This window comes from Panthera pardus, unplaced genomic scaffold (assembly GCF_024362965.1).
Source record: "Panthera pardus isolate Hobbes unplaced genomic scaffold, ASM2436296v1 HiC_scaffold_27, whole genome shotgun sequence".
NCBI classification, from domain to species: domain Eukaryota; kingdom Metazoa; phylum Chordata; class Mammalia; order Carnivora; family Felidae; genus Panthera; species Panthera pardus.
In genome coordinates, this window is record NW_026526843.1 from 24153706 (window position 1) to 24170836 (window position 17131).

Consider the following 17131-nt stretch of genomic DNA (forward strand, 5'->3'; position numbering starts at 1 on the left):
CTGATACATTTGCAATAACAGTGTTCCTCTTAATCTAGTATCTATGTGTTATTAGCTTTGAAATCCTTATATTAACCTACACTAATTAGAGTTGTTCTTACTTTCATTTTGAGAACTAGAAAATGAAAAAGTAATTTATTTTTTTTCAAGGTTATGTATCACATCTATGTTAGAGACTGAAATAAAAGTCTATTATTTAGATGATATGTGATGTGTCTCTTAAGCAATTTCTGTCATTATTCTCCATCAATTTTCTTTAACCATTAAATAACAGGTTCTAACAAATGACTGAACATAACTATCAAGCCAAATATAACACAGGGAAAGCAATGATAATAAATACTTAGGAGATTCATGGTGCTTGGCACTTTACAAAGTATTTTCATGCCCATTACCTCATTTGTTTCAGAACAAGCTTAGAAGCAGGTGAAGTAGGTATATTTATTCTCATTTTATAGGTGTGGGATGTAAAACTCAGAGGTTAAATTACTTTCCAAAGTCAGAGCTAGAAAGTGAAAAAGCCAGGATTCTAATGTAGATCTTTTTGCCTCCAAACACAGGGATATTAATACTAAGGCATAGTACAAACGCAGAATTTATAATTTGTCTCTAGACAAATGCCTAAGCATCCTTGTCAGAATCCAAACATCAGTTACCAAATAACTGCATTTTAATTAAATGCACCTTAGCAATATTCACAAAACTATGGATAGTAAGAAACAAAGCATTAGGAAATCATAAATTTGAATAAGTCAGTTGTATCTGAATATCTGTTCTATCCAGTTATATATACCCCAATGAATTTTTATATTTGTTATTTAGTTAACAAAGGAATATTATTAACCACATTCTATATATGAAGAAACAGACTCAGAAAGGTTTGCTAACTTACCTCAAATTGCACAGTTTATAACTTGATAGAGCCAGAATTCAAACAAATATGTCTGTTACTCAAAGTTTTGCTCTTTCCTAAGCCATGTAAACCATCAAGAAAAGAGTTATTTTCTCAATGGTGGAAATTCTTTCTCAATGTATACATATATCAAATTATCACACTATACACTTTAAATATATTACAATTTTATTTGTCAATTACACCTAAATAAACTTAAAAAGTTACTTTGATATTATGTACTTCCTTGGATAGGCACTATTTGTGTGTTTCACATATAGATGTTTTTCTTAAATATATAGGTAGCCCTAAATGGGATTCCTCAGATACTTAAGAATTCAATATAAGAGGTATCTTGCAGAGCTTGAGGTTTATAGGGAGAAACCTGATGATAAGCTTGGGATGAATTTATACATTTCTTCTATATTTTTGAATAAATGTGGAATAAACCTTTGCTGAGGGTTTGTGTCATAAACTCCACTGGGCTCTGAGGATACATGTTTAAATCATGGCTCCTTTCATTAAGAAGCTAATAGGAAGTTCATTCATTCATTTACTCAAGAAATATTTATTGAGCATCTAATGGAAAGATGAGCACAAAGAAAATGAGGTTATATCTACTTTGGTACTTTAATCACTCATGAAATAGAAGAAGGGAAATACTTTCTGGAACTTTTTAATCATTCTAGTTTTTCATTTTTACAGTTCCATGTCAATTTAAAACAATTTGTTAACAGCATCACTTTCAGATGCTCCCAAACAAAAAGCAACATTATTTTCACTTATTCATGCTGCATAATAAATGTATGTTGAGAGTCACTGTCTGCCCCAGTTTTGTTTAGTGATATAGTGTTGTGAAGACTGTTAATTGCCAAGGTCAGAGGTTTTGGGGATAGCTAAACTTCAGTGTAACATCTTGGACCAATTTACACATTGCAGGAAATATAATTCAGTGTTACAATAATATATGTATGTGGACATTTAAAGTGCCCCAATAATCTCTGCTTATCAGGTCAAGCAAACAAAACACTCTGTGAAATTTCCTACCTTCATGTCCTGAGTTTTGTAAATCAATGAGTCAATAGCTCAGAGAGGACTAAATTAATCAATAATAAAAGCACAAGGCTAAAAAAGAGCAATAAATGTCTTCTGTTTCCCTCTCTACATATAATAACTTTAGATTTCTGTTTTGTTGGCAGAGGTTGTAAAATTAGATAATTCTTATATATTTATATGCTTCCAGTAATAATACTTTTATTAGTATGAGAATTTCAAGACACAGCAAGTAAACCTTATGACGTTCTATCTTGTTTTTTACCATTGCTGGTGTCAATGTGTCAATAAAAGTTGGAATGTCTGATTCCTCCTAATCCTTAAATGCTTATAAAGTGACACATTTTATTTACACTTTAAAAATGCATATTTAATTCTCTTCTTCTGTGAACATCAATATTTTTCTGCTCAGTGGATGAATATTGAGTAGGGCAACCTGCCAGCTCTCCACTGGAGAATTGGGATCTGGCACTCCCTCCACTTTCAAAACACGCTCAAGCAAGGCTCCTTGTTCACATAGGGCTCACATTAACAAGTAAACTCAAAATATCTTCAAACAACATGAGACACCCTGCTTTATGTACTTAAAGAAGGTCAGTAGTCTTTCTCATGCCAAGGAAAGCATATGATTTAAATTTCAGAACATGATTTCATCTAAAACTTGCGAAAAATGTTTTTATTTGACTGGAAAGTTAAAAAAGAAAGGATAGTTGTTGCTGTTTGCATATGTTAATTAAATGCATTCAGTAACATTTCTTTAACAACCACAAATTGTTGTATTCTTTATGGTCTACACTGTAGTTTTTAAAAAGTTATTAAACTTTCAAAATGACATTTTGTACTTTTGTGATAAAATAGCTTTCCTACCAAGGAAATAAAGAGTATTTGAAACTCCATGGCAAGTAGCAGTAGGTGGGAAAAAACTTTATGAATACATACAAGAACAGCATGGTTAAGCTCTTAATTTTATTACTGTAAATTTATTTTGATTTGTCTTTGGAACCCAGCAGGAACAAGAGAGATTGCATGGAAGAAAACAAAAACAGCTCATTTATGTGCCTAAGGTTCTGTAGATGTAAATTAAGCTCCCTTTGTTTCGAAGCTTAAAGAGTTTTAGGTCTCTCTCTCTTGTCACCCATGACATGTTTCCATCTATTACCTTGTTTTCATTCTTTCTACTCTTGGACATGACAATTTGTCCAAAGAGAAAGGAGACTGAACCAAATTTTAAGATCTTAAAAGTTCTACTCCAATTCCCTTTGTGTGAACCAGGACTCCATACACAGTCCAAAAGGGAAGCAGGGTATTCCAGGCTTTTTATTTTTTATTTTATTTTTGTCTTTTCTTTTTAAATAAAAAGCATACATATTTTAGATGTACAACCTGATGACATGCTATGAATATATATAGTGAAATAATCACTATTACATTCACTGTAGCATTATTTACCATAGCCAACATATGAAAGCAACCAAGCATCCAGCAATGGATGAATGAAGAAATTGTGAGATATGTAGGTATAATGAAATACTATTCTGTCTTAAAAAAGAAGACAATCCTGTCATTTGCAACAAGGATGAACTTGTGAAATAAACCAGACACAGAAAGAAAAAAACTACACGATCTCACATATGTGGAATCTAAAAAAGTAGAGTACATAGCAGCAGAGAGTCGAACAGTGTTTACAGAAGCAGGGAGATGGAGGAAATGGTTAAAGGGCACAAAACAGAGAGTTTTAGTTGCCTAGTGTTTTTTACAACAGAGTTTTTTTTGTTTTTTTTTTTTTTGGTTTTTTTTTTTTTATTTTTTTTTTTTTTAAAAGTGTTTGAATCCAGTATATTGAGCCAAAGCTAAGGAGAGAGGGGCACCTTCGGATCTCAGGAGAACTTTATTCTTTAGTTTATCCTTCTCCCCAAAGGCAGGCTGCTCTTTTTTTTTTTTTTAATTTTTTTTTTAAGTTTATTTATTTTTGAGACAGAGAGAGACAGAGCATGAACGGGGGAGGGGCAGAGAGAGAGGGAGACACAGAATCGGAAGCAGGCTCCAGGCTCTGAGCCATCAGCCCAGAGCCCGACACGGGGCTCGAACTCGCGGACCGCGAGATCATGACCTGAGCTGAAGTCGGACACTTAACCGACTGAGCCACCCAGGCGCCCCTACAACAGAGTTAAGACTTTAGCTACTTACCAACTCAACATGTTGAAAAGCTTAAATTTTGATTAAATCATCACTATCATTACTTTCATTTAGTGAATGCCTACTATGTGCAGTGCACTGTGATCCACTCTAGTCAAATATATTATCAAACTGGTTTGAATGAAATTTTCTTAGAATTTTAAACCAGATAGATGTTTTTACATAATGTAGACAGGACCTAAATTCTAGATATTCAAACTTCTTGATTTTTATCTTATTTATTCTTCATGTTTTATAGTCCCATTAGTAATTTCCTAGGACATTTGGATATGAAAAATAAGCTGCTTACTTTTAAGTTTCCCACATGCATATAGAATCCTTTCCCAAATCATGTCAACTTCCTATATTTCCTCTATCACTTGGGTACTGCCCAAACTAATGGTATCTGCCTTCAAAAAGCAACAATGTTGGGGCACCTTGGATGACTCAGTCAGTTAAGCAGCCAACTCTTCATTTCAGCTCAAGTCATGATCTCACCATTGGATCCCCAAGTCAGGCTCCATGCCAACAGTGCAGAGCCTGCTTGGGATTCTCTCTCTCCCTCTCTCTCTGCCTCTCCCTCACTTGTGCACACATGCACTCCTGTGCTCTTTCAAAATAGATAAATAAATAAACTTAAAAAACACTGATGCTGAAGGCAGTTTTTTAAAGCAGAGCAGAGTTTTTCTTGCAAAGATAAAGAAATGGTTAATGAGAACATCTGGATGAAATGAAATTACAACCAGCACTCAATCCTGTACCTCTTTCAATTCTTTATCCTCCATCCCTCTCTATTTTTTTATCCTTTACTAAGTTTCTAAAGAAGGAGAACAATGATGGTGCTGGAGTAGCTTCCTGCTTTCCCTAATACCTACCACTATACTCTGTTTAGAATTCTTAACATGATTTTTAGCATTATTAACTAACAAATTTGAAAGTCTATTTTATCTGTTATATCTTCCAGTATAAGAAGCCAAAGCATGCTATGGTTTTGTACTTGTGGCTGCTATTGTGAGGAAATCAAAAGATAGATATATCTCCAAGGAATTTTGCAAGTCATGAAGATGATTTTACTGAGCCCTTTCAAATTCATTCGCTCATTATTGAAACAATTTAGAAATCCCCCTCCTCATTTTCCTTGTCTTTTTAAATTTTATTTTCTCTTTCAATTCTTATGTTCAGAATTTTTTAGTCACTTGACTAATTCTTTTTCTTCATGTCCAAGCAATACACAATACACAAGTCTTGGTAGTATTATTTAGACATTGTACCTCAAATTCTATTCCCAAAGAAAGTATGTCATTCTAAAACACTATGCCCCTGTGACTGGATTATTACAGCCTACTTGTCTCTACAGTCTGTTTTCTCCCTAATTAAGCCCACCCAGTAAACCATGGCTAATCTAATTTCCTTCAAATGATACACCCATTGTATCATTCATCTTCTCAAAAACCTATGTTATTTGCCTATTTGCTGGTACTTCTCTGCATGACTTCCAAGGCCCTCAATGAATTGGATGACCCTTAGCTTAGTTGTTCAAGTCAATTTCCCACTTTTCCATAACACAATTACTCTGCTTCCATTAGGCTATTTTCTACAAGGTGCTGCTCATATTATTCAAATAACCTTGAAGGTTCAAGAAGGTCATATCTCCTCCATGAATTCTCTCCATACCACAGCCTGTAGTGAGTAATTTCTTTCTCTACTCTCCTATAAGACATTTTATAACTCTCTTATGACTCCTTATGTTGGCACTTAATTTTATAGTTGGGAATTTAAAAAAATTATTTTACGTGTTGTATTATCTTCATCCTATCTTCTTAACCAAAGTAGAAGCTTTTCAAAGGCATTAGCCATTATTTCATGCAGATGCTCTACAGAACTTAGCATATCATTAGACATTTAGCAGATACTTAATGAGTACCTGTTGATAGAGTATCAATACTTATTGATAAGGAGAGTTAAATGAGTTAACTCTCATTTCTGAATTTTTAACTTACCCCCTAAACCATCCACTCAGTAAATAAAAACCCTTCACATGTATGCTTTCTTCCATCATTTAATTTAGCAGAACAAAAGTATTTCTTTGTTTTATACAGTCTGTCCACTTAAAAAATTTTTACCAAAATTGAGCTAATAATCTATGCTTTATTAGAACAGACTTTGGTAATTTTGTGCAGATTGATAGTCATCACCTATTTGCACTATAGGTAGTTGAACTTTCTATGTGTAGATCACATATGCCTTTATTTTTCTTTTTATTGTCACATGTGTGGGCTCCACATTCTTAAATACATGGTTTACAGCAGTATATAACATACTAGTATTTTTCCATTAGAATCTTAATTACAGACTTTAAGAGTATGAATGAACCTAGGAGTTTACCTAATTCAAATGACCCATCTAATGTTTGAATCTCTTATATGAAATATAATTATTTATTCAACACATATTCACTGAATACCTCACATGTACTAGTCACTCAAGCAGATAGTACTTGACTACATGTGGTGACTTGCAACTTTCAACTGTGTGAAGGTGGGCATTCTATCATAGAATGCTGTGTTGGAGAAGTCTCCCTTGTATTTCACTGAAATCTGCTCTCTGGAATTTCCTTTGTTCACCTCATTTTAGTTATTAGAATAACATAAAATAATTCTAGTAACTGTTCTGCAGGACAAGCCATCAATATTCAAAATAACTCTCATGCTACCATAGAGTAATATTTCTCTTCTCTTTGTGACACCACCTCAACTCCTCCCACAGTTTCCAAAATAATACAGTTTGAAGTCACCTCACGACCTTGCTCACTCTACCCTAAATATGTTCCAGTGTTGTTCTTATCAAGCTCATCAGATCTAAAGATCATATTTTGCAATATCCCTTTTACTGAAATTAAATTCATAGATAATATAACCTATCTACACACATAATCTATTAAAAAGTATATATACTTGAACTTTAATATAAATGAGAAATGCAATGAAATAAATTTATAATAAAATAAAATGCTTACAATGTGTAAGGTACAACTAAACTTTAGGACAAAAACACACCCTAAAGTTCTCGAAGTGTTCCCTTGGGAGAAGCAGACCCCCACCCATGCTTTGATAGCGCACCCTTCTAGTTGGTCTAAAATTATTTAAAATAAAGTGGCCAATTTTGAATGCAGAACTTCACATATAATCTAATCTACTTATAAAAAGTAAACTTATCTCTTGCTTCATTCTACACACTGCACTTCTATTATTACAGTGTAAAATCAAAGGACTTTCTTATTCACTCTTTGAGCTTACAGTTAAATAAAATCCTAGAGTTTTTAAGTGTGAAGCCACACTTTTATACCAACTTTTATACTTAATAAAGTGTACTACCCTTATACTTAAAAAAACACCTTTTATACTTAAATATTTTAAATACGCAAATACAGCATATACTCCTATTAAATGTAACCATGCTAAATTTGGAAAATTGCCCCAATTTATTGATACTTTGATACATATTCCTGTTATGTATAATATTCATCCTGCTTCCAAGTTCAATTTTATCTATAAATATGATCACTATTCCTTTCATGTCTTTATCAAAAAAAAAAAACTGGGAGAGAGAGAACTATCTGCAAACCTCTAGGAAATATACTGAGAATACATAGCATAGTTGAGACAATATAGCCAACTGTTTAAGAATGCTGACTCCAGAGTCACAGTATTTGGTATAATCAAAGCTTTGCTACTTTACTAACTGTGCAAAATTGAAAACTCTATGTCTCAGTTACATCATTAGCCAAATGAGGTTGAATATAGCCTGGGTTGGACTCTTACCTCTACCATGTATTACTTGTTTCAGCTCACTAAACCTCCATGTTTTCACCTCTAAAATGGAAAGAATGCCCTTTATTGTGCAGATTTGTTGTGAAGAAAAGAGATAATATATGTAAAGCCTATAGTGCAACATAGATTATCAAAACCTGGAAGCTGTTATAATTAAATACAAAATGTATATGTACTTAAATATATGCAAATATATGTGCATGACATATTTTAATGTAAAATATATATAATGTGCCCACAGGTCCTTGAAACTTTCCTGATACATAGTAGTTATCCATATAAGTGTTTGATGAAAAAATTTGGCCTTCTCTCCTGGCCCTTCCATTGTATCTCTTTATCATACTAGAATAACAATTCATTGAAGGGAAAGACTTTATATCTCATTAATATTTGTGTTTCCCAATATCTAATCCCTTCTCTGCATATCACATGCATGGAATAAATACAACAATTAATCATTCCCATTTCAATCTACCTTATTTCCCTATCATCTTGCCCACTTTTCTGTTTTTTTTTTCCATAAAGATATCTGTGATGAATTCCAATGCATATTGTACAATATGTTTCTTTAGTTAGACAACATATTGTAAAGTGATTGTTTCATCTTTAAGTCATATCCCAAAGAATGGTATTATAAGGTCAACCTGAAGCAAATTAGGATAAGCAAAGTCAATATTCCATGATCTTCTCTCATTTTATGTGATTTTTTCTTCATAAAATATTTCAAACATTTTCTTTCCCTTCTTATGCTTTTTTCTTTTCTTTCTTTTTTTAATTTTATTTTTTATTTTTTAAAATTTACATCCAAATTAGCATATAGTGCAATAATGATTTCAGGAGTAGATTCCTTAGTGCCCCTTACCCATTTAGCCCATCCCCCCCTCCCACAACCCCTCCTGTAACCCTCAGTTTGTTCTCCATATTTAGGAGTCTTTTCTGTTTTGTCCCCCTGTCTGTTTTTATATGATTTCTGTTTCCCTTGCTGTATGGTCACTTGTTTTGTCTCTTAAAGTCCTCATATGAATGAGGTCATATGATTTTTGTCTTTCTCTGACTAATTTCACTTAGCATAATACCCTCCAGTTCCATCCACATCCACGTAGTTGCAAATGGCAACATTTCATTCTTTTTGATTGCTGAGTAATACTCCATTATATATATATATGTGTGTGTGTGTGTGTGTGTGTGTGTGTGTGTGTGTGTGTGTATACACTACATCTTCTTTATCCATTCATCCATCGATGGACATTTGGACATTTGGGCTCTTTCCATACTTTGGCTATTGTTGATAGTGCTGCTGTAAACATTGGGGTGCATGTGTCCCTTCAAAACAGCACACCTGTATCCCATGGATAAATGCCTAGTATGCAATTGCTAGGTCATAGGGGTAGTTCTATTTTTACTTTTTTGAAGAACCTCCATACTGTTTTCCAGAGTGGCTACACCAGCTTGCATTCCCACCAACAATGCAAAAGAGATCCTCTTTCTCTGCATCCTCGCCAATATCTGCTGTTGCCTGAGTTGTTCATGTTAGCCATTCTGACAGGTGTAAGGTGGTATCTCATTGTGGTTTTGATTTGTATTTCCCTGATGATGAGTGATGTGGAGCATTTTTTCATGTGTCGGTTGGCCTTCTGGATGTCTTCTTTGGAGAAGTGTCTATTCATGTCTTTTTATTGTTTTTTTCTTCATGCCCTTTACTTCTAGGCAATCCTTTCTTTAATATTGATGCTATTAATATTGATGATAACAAGTCAATAACACCTTAATGTATAGTCATGTATTTACATTTCAAGTCTTGCCAGGAGAGGAACAATAGTGGTGGTATTTATGACATTGTGGTACTTAAAGTGGGGAAGTTGTAGAAATATTGAGGTTTTCTTCTCTGTCCCTTAAATCTCAACATTTCCTACTGTACGTCAGTCTATGATAATTATAACCTTAAGAGTTTCTAACTAATGGTGATTTTTGTTGCTCAGAGTTCATAGGTAATAATCCATTTATATATTTTATATTCCTTTATCTCATATTTAATTGGGGTAGCTTTTAAGAATAAAATTCAGCAGATAGATGAATAGATAAAGAAAATGTGGTATACATATACAATGGAATATTATTCAGCCATAAAAAGAATGCAATCTTGCCATTTGCAACAACATGGATAAAGCTAGAGAGTATAATGCTAAGTGAAATAAGTCAGTCAGAGAAAGACAAATACCATATGATTTCACTCACATATGGAATCTATGAAATCAAACAAAGAAAAAAAAAGACAAACCAAAAAGTAGACTCTTAATTATAGAGAACAAACTGATGTTTACCAGATGGGAGGTAGGTGGGGGAATGGGGGAAATAGGTGATGGGGATTAAAGAGCACACTTACCATGATGAGCACTGAGCAACCTATAGAATTGTTGAATTGTACATTGTACACTTAAAAACTAATATAACACTGTATGTTAGTATACTGGAATTAAAATTAAAAACTTATTTTAAAGAGAAGAAAATTCTAAAAATCTAAATCAGGATCAAGGAGGAGAGAAAGTGGAAAAGTTGATATAGTTGCTATGATTTGTAGTTGCAGTGGATTTGTCTTTGTGCTTCCTAGTAGCCAAGAGAAAAAAAAAGTAAATTATTTTTACCATATACTGAACACATGTGCCAGAAACGTTGCTAGGTGCTTTGACATGATATCTGTCTTCACTACAACCATGGAAATTAGGTGTTATCCTTATTTTACCGGTGAAGTTACTAACATTGGAAAAACTGTCTTGTCCAGTGTCACAAACTAAACTCCCAAGTGGAACCAACATTCAAATCAAGGACTGTCTGACTTCATAGACTGCACTCATATATTTCTCATGGTCAGAAAGGAGAAAATATAAAATTCCACAGAGATAAAAGCTTTTAGCATTAAATTACAAAATTAATTTTCTGTGTGACATTGTATAAAGGGGACACTGAGCAATATGATAAACTGTGCCCTTCATAAGAGATTTACAATAAATGTAGAAGAGATATACATATAACTGTTTGGCTATTTTTTTAATGACCTTTGATAACTGCCTAAAGCATAACATTAAAGTGCAAGTGAGTGAAATTGATTCAGCAAATACTAAGCTAATACAATCCTATGATCCAGTCTTCTGGTGGCCTGAGGTAATTCAAGAATAAAACTGAAAGTACATGAATCAGGCTTCAGAGTGCTATTATATTTTATTAGCAAGGGCTTGGATAAAAACCAAATTCATTCGTTCATTCATTCAGCACACGTGTATGGGCCATCTATATGCCAGGTTCTGTGCTAGGTTCTGGGAGACCAAATATGTTTTTAAAAATATTTCTACTTCAAAGGGCTTGCACTTATTTTAGAATGAGACAAATCAACTCCTGCAATGAAGAATGTTAAGTGCCATTAGGGAAGTATGTACTTATTGTACAAAAGGAGATGCCCTTAAACCTATCAGGCAGCGTCAAAAAGGTTATCACAGAGGAGGTAATCTTGGAGATATTACTTGAGGGTAGCAAAAGTTCTTCCCTCCAAGCTGTGTTAAATTAGAGGTGGTTGAGCAAATAGCATGAAGGGTTGGGTTCTGATATACCAGTTCAATAGAGATCTAGGGTCTCTAAAATTTCAGCCATCATTATTCAACAAATATTGATTGTTTCTATGACATGCTAGACACTGGAGATACAATAGTGAGCACAGTGGACACTGCTTCTGCCCTCATGGAGTTTTTGTTCAATCTTTTGGTATATAGGGATATTAAACAAAGAGTCACAGAAATAACCATGCAATTTCACCTGTGGTAAATGCCATTAAAGTAGAGGAGATTTCTATGTATGATAGACCTGACCTAGTCTGAGGAATCAAAAGGGTTTCCCTAATAAAGTGACATCTTAACTAAAATCTGAAAGGTAAGGAGTTAGCAAGGTAAGTTACCTGTGGAGGGTAAAAGGTGGGAAGACCTGCAGGCAGAAAGCATTCCAGGTACAGAGAACAACATGCAGAAAAGGATCTGAGACGTGAAGTTATGTAATATAATGAGGAAATTTAAAGGGGCCAGTGTGTCTGGAGCAGAAAAAGTAATGAGAAGATAGAAATGTGGCTGGAGAACATAGGTCATATGCCTTAAAGGTTGCATTAAGGATTTGGGTCTGTATCCTAAGACAATAGCATTGGTTTGCTTAAGTCTATACAGTGACATGGCCATATTTGCATTTTGAAAACATCACTCTGGCTGCAGTGTGGAAAACTGGATGGAGGAAAGCCAAAATGGTTGCAGGAAAATCAGTTAGGAAGCTATCTCAGTTGCCTAGTCAAGACAGAACAGCAGTTTAGGAAAAGGTGGCAGTAATGGAGAGAGTGAGAATTGAGTGGATTTCAAAAATGTTATGAGATGGATGCTGGACCTGAATATAGGAAAGCATTGTATGTCTAAGAATAGTTTTTAGGACTCTAGTTTACACACTTGGATGGATGGTAGTACTATTCATTAAGACAAGAAGCAATAAAAGATCAGGTGTGTGTGGGTCGAAATCAAGATCTTGAGGGTATACATGCTGAATGTGAAATTATGTTTTGATATTCAAAATGTCAAGTAGAACGTTGGACATGTTGGTATGGGATGGACATAAAAAATTAGAAGAAATTGATACATATGGTGGAGTTGAAGCTAGGAGTAAGTGGTATCTAAGTTAAGAAAAATAATAATTTGGTATCTATATCCAGTTAAGACATTACAGAGCATGGAATAAAATTGTTTATCAATGGACATCATAGGCATAATCTCATTCAGGCCTACTTTTATGTACCTTACCTGATATTAGAGCATAATCTATATAGTTTTCTTCAGTTACTTCTGTCCAATTCAACTACTATTAACAGGTGGGAAAATCCAAATGAAGATCTATTCTTTGTACAGGGGTGCATATTTATATTGCTATCTATTAACAATAGAAACCACAGTCTGGCTGGTTCACAGAATGAAACCTAACAAACTATCCCTTGATAATCTACTAGCACACTATAAAGTTGTTCCTATGATACATTTTCCCATATAAATATTTATCTATAGCTTGGAAAGATAATAGGGATTGATGAGCTGTATATGAGTAGACAAGAAGCTAGCTCTACAAATATTTTATCTCTACATGTACTAGACTTTGGTAATGGTGAATAAGTGTGCATTACACTGCAGTGTGCAATCAAAGATCCTTATTACCATAGCCAAGTTGTCCTTGTAAAGCTAAATAAGGGAAAAGAGGAAAAGCCATTAGGGTTTATATGTTGTTGGTAATATGTGTGTGTGTGTGTGTGTGTGTGTGTGTGTATGCGTGTGTGTGTATATACACACATGCATATATATATATATATATATATATATATATATATATATATATATATATTCATTTAATCATCAAAACAACCCCAGGACACAGGTGCTATTATCATCCCATGATTATAGATAAGGGAATAAATGTAAAGGGAGTATACCAACTGATCCAGTTCCAAGGCCAGCAAACCACAGAACCAGAATTTAAACTGAATTATGTGGCTCTGAAGTCCACTGTTGTGACCACTACACTGTTGTGCCTCCCATAAAACAAATAACAGCGCTGAATCTACCTCTTATTAAACAAAGCTCCAGCTTGGTCTCTGACACATTCCTTCCTCCTGGAGAAGATGGAAAGGGGTAGGGCAAAGAAGAGGTCATAGAATCAAAATTATCTCCTTCCATAGGATTCTGTTTCCAGTAAATGAAATAATGTGATAAATCTTTCCTTTATTCCACCATCTGACATGATATGCCTTTTAGTAGTGCCTTTGTAGGGGAAACATAGCCTGCTGAGTCATCTCTACCAGTTTCTGCATCATGAGGTTTAGAGAAAGCCTCTCATCTGACTGTAAACCAGGTTCAAGGCCACAGCTTGAAATGGTAGGACTGTGTTATAATTAGAGATCAAGTAAAAATTTATCCAATTTAATAATTCAAGAACATTTTACCTAATGTCTATTATAAATAACAGGGTATCATTGTCATATATTATTTTTAAATAAGCCTAATTAACTACATTTCATTTTTTGGTGTTTTATATTTGTTGATAAAGATAATGCAAGGGCTGTCAATACAAATGTAGAGAATATGTCAAAAATATTAAGGACAGACTTGCTTTACCTCTTTATACAATATATTGGAAATAATTATATAACCCCATTTCTGAAGACAGATGCCTTTGTACTTGAGAATCTGCCCCAATTTATAAAGTCTGTATTCATAAGATCTATTTTTGTATTGAATGTATAAAATAAACTTTCATAATTGAATACTTCTTCAAAAAAACTAATTACTGACCCACAAGTTCTACCGTTACCTCTACTTTCTCTTTCAGTACTTTTTATTTTACCTTTGATGCTAAAAATAGTAATATTTTCAAAACAATTTGCATCATACTTACTAACCAAGCTTATATTCATGCTACCATAGTAAAGTACATCTTCTGCCTTAACTAATTTTAAATTGGTAATCTAACTTGTTTTCTGAATAAATAGATCCTTTTCTTCATTCATAGATTAGAAAGCTGGACAGACACAGTTGATTAAATTGTCCAAAACGCTGAAAAGAAACATGATAGATAGATAGATGATAGATAGAATTTGAAGTTGTCTAGATTATCTACAGGATGACTTCAAACAAGTTATGTGGCATTATTACAAATCAGTTTCACCACTCAAGTAATTTGATTTCAAAATATCTTCTTTTTGATATTTCATTTTGCTTTCTCTCTTTTATTCTATTAGTTTATCAACAGGACAAACACAAGTTTCTTGTTTGTTCTCTGTTTTTATTTTAGAGAGAGAGAGAGCATGAATGGGGGAGAGGGACAGAGAGAGAGAGGGAGAGAGAGAGAGATTGAGAATCTTAAGCAGGCTCCACGCTCAGTGTGGAGCCCAACGCGGGGCTCAGTTCCACAACCCTGGGATCATGACCTGAGCCGAAATCAAGAGTTAGCCACTCAACTGACAGAACCACCTAGACGCTCCCCAAACACAAGTTTTATAAACCATTTAGCGCAAACCTAGAACTATGTGGTGGTATGAACGAAGCAGGAAATGTTATGTAACTCCTTGTGAACTTTACTATATGATTAAAAAAATAACATTTAAACATATGAAGTAACTAGAGAACAGGATGAGACAATGGTCTGAAACCACTCACGTAGAACTCCATCCAATGAAGGGGATTCTGGCATAAGGGAGATAGGTGAGGCTAATACAAATTTATCCAGGGGAATGTTACTAGCAAAAAGCAGTGATGAATACAGAAATAGATCAGTAATGATTGACAAGATGTTTACACTCATACACACTGGCCCTCATAGGTAACAAAAATACCTAATGGAGACCCTCATGCTCAGAAGTCTATGCAGACAGCTGAAGTTTTGTTATGCCATTACATCTATTACTTTAACTATAAATGTACTGTGTATAACTTTAGGTGTTAGCAGACATTGTGTTTTCCTAAAAATGGAAGCAATCAGATACAAATAAAGATTCAAATTTGCAAGCTGATATACAGCACTCTAAATCTCTCCGTACCATTTGACTTTGGTCTGTAAATCTTACATCTTCAAATAAAAAACTCTGAGAAATTTGAAAGTGTAGACATAAATGAAATGTATTTCATGTATTGTATTCTAGATGAAATTATCACACCTCATTTATCAATACAAAATAGAAATCTGAACAGTGACTACAAACATACATAAATATTGAGCAATTGTATTACCAAAGGAGTGGAGAGACATAATACCAAGACTATATGAGTGTTATTTTTATAAAAATGTAGGCATTTGTTATTATTTTTAATAAATATTAATTAAAAAATTTGTGTGAAAGAAAATATGTCTCATAGGTTCTATTTTTGCCTTTATGTATCATATGGAGTGTTGTACATAAGTTGATTCAGGGTTTATTCATTTATTTTAGGAATTCTGGCTATGTTTCATAAGTGCATGAGATTGTAATGTCTGTAAAATTTCCATCATAGGGGTAGTTTACATGGAAATAGAAAAATTGCATTTATTGAATAATATAGAGCAGTTGTTAGTCGTAAAAACTTTGGAGTCACACATAGAGTCACAACATGACTTTACCATTTATTAACTGTGCGACCATAGGGGAGTCATTAGTTCTTCTGGGCCTCAGTGCCCTCATTTTAAAATATGGCTATAAAAGTAGAATCTGCCTTACAAAGTTTTTGTGAAGTTGAATGTACATTTGAAGTGTTTAGCACAGTCCTCCAGCCAATGACACAAAAAGGCTGTCAATAAATAGTAATTGTTATAGGAATTATTTTCACAATTAAAATATATATCTAGCAATCTGTACCTATGTGTATCTATCAATCTCCCAAAATGTTCAGCCTATCTTGCTCTACCACAACAGTAAAAAGTACGTTATGAATTTATACTATATAGTATCCATTTTTCTGAGGTGTAATTAAAAAAAACACATTATGGTAGATTACGTTAAAGGAATTTGTCATTTATTCTCTAGTAACATCAGTTCTAATTATGAAGTTGTCAACATTTTTTTCATTGTCAAGTCACTCCCTCTCCACTACCCTCAGCTTCTGGATAGGGCATTAAACATAGGGAGGAATAAGGGTGAGCAGTGGGTACTAGGATGCAGCAGCTGGATGGGGGTGGTGCAAAGGGCATGTGGTTTTTGTACTTGGAGTTTGTGCATTTGAGGTGAGGGTGCAAAAAGGGCTGGGAGAAGGGGGAGAAAAGCAATAACAAAGTAACTTCTAAGCTCTCCTTCGGTCAGAAAAGGCAATTCAACTTCCCATATGCACCCACACAGCAAACAAGGTTTTGGAGAGAAGGACTGGGGTGTCTGCAGAGTTGGTGTCAGCTACCAGCCACTCGTGTCACTGTGTAATTGAGTACGTCTAAATTTAGGCTTGCCAACCAAATAGGTTGCTCTGAAGCTGCAAAGCCAGATATGCAGCATCCAAATCGTGAGACTGCTAAACCCATAGTCTGAACACCCACACTCCACCATTGTTCTATGTGGTTACCTCGTTCTGGAAAGTTCTTCATCTGTGCCTAGAGTAATCTGTATATCCCTGCCCCAATCCCCCGGGGGCCTCCCATGCAAGACAATTCAGGCACC